Below are 1,057 nucleotides of genomic sequence, written 5' to 3'. Positions count from 1 at the left end.
TGAGGAGGAAATATTGCTATTGTCCCAACTGCTTAGTAATATGTTGTTCTCAGCACACGTGGGATATTTATAAAAACTACAAGTAGTGAACCATAGAGCATAGGATCTATGTTAGATCAAAACGCAATGATATTAGATATCAACAAAAAAAGGTATTTTTAAAATCTCATGTTTGAAAATGATTAAACACACTTATGAGCCTATAGATCAAAGAGGAAACCCGTAATGGAAATGTATAAAATACGTCGAATTGGATTATTGTTGTTAAAGGGCCTCGAGTCAGGGCCTGACGCTTCGTGATCTCGGTACAAGAGAACAAACACTGCCCAGACCTGAACCAGCCTCACAGCCGTCATGTGTAAGACAATTGTTGCAGCGATTGTGCCTAGCCATCTCCTTGAGGGTCTTCTCTTTTGATAACCCTGTACTTGACCGAGCACGACTTCTTTCTTTCAGCGCCTCCTGATGGCAAGACCAGAGTATATGAGAGGAAGTCTGGCCATCCGCACTTCTAAGGAGCATGTTGGCTGTAGAATGTTCCAAGATCGATTTGTTCGTTTTGAAAGTCTATGGTGGAGTCAATATTTTCCTTCAGCGTCATATTTCAAACGCTCGGTATAAGCCAACCTGAATAGAGGCACCTAATTTCGCCACAAAAAAACGGCATTAAAAATATGCTAAACAACTCGGCTTATCCACGAGTATATACGGTGCTTGTTGGTCACCCGTGTCCGTTGTTCAGCTTTCCCAAGTGTCTAAGGCATTTGAAAACACCCTGGCTTTCGTTACCATCACCTTTGTCCTCACAGTGAAAGCTTTGCTGTAGAAGTCTTTGAAGAGGTCTTTTGCAGCAGATGTGCACAATGAAGTATGCCGTTTGATTTCTTGACTGATGCCACTCTCCGTGTTGGTTATTAACCAAGTAAAATTCGTTTCTGGAAAACGTTTCATATTTTCTCTCCTTAACATCCACTTGTAAAGGCTTGAAGGTAATCAAGCGGCCATCGAGCTCAGAAGCAACAAAGCCCACATGGAAGAAGCACACCAGCCTATGCAA

The sequence above is a fragment of the Echinops telfairi genome, unplaced genomic scaffold (assembly GCF_000313985.2).
Source record: "Echinops telfairi isolate 266 unplaced genomic scaffold, ASM31398v2 ScPeMD7_2573;HRSCAF=3158, whole genome shotgun sequence".
Taxonomy (NCBI): domain Eukaryota; kingdom Metazoa; phylum Chordata; class Mammalia; order Afrosoricida; family Tenrecidae; genus Echinops; species Echinops telfairi.
The sequence above is the reverse complement of the archived record's forward strand: the minus strand, read 5'-3'. Positions refer to the sequence as shown.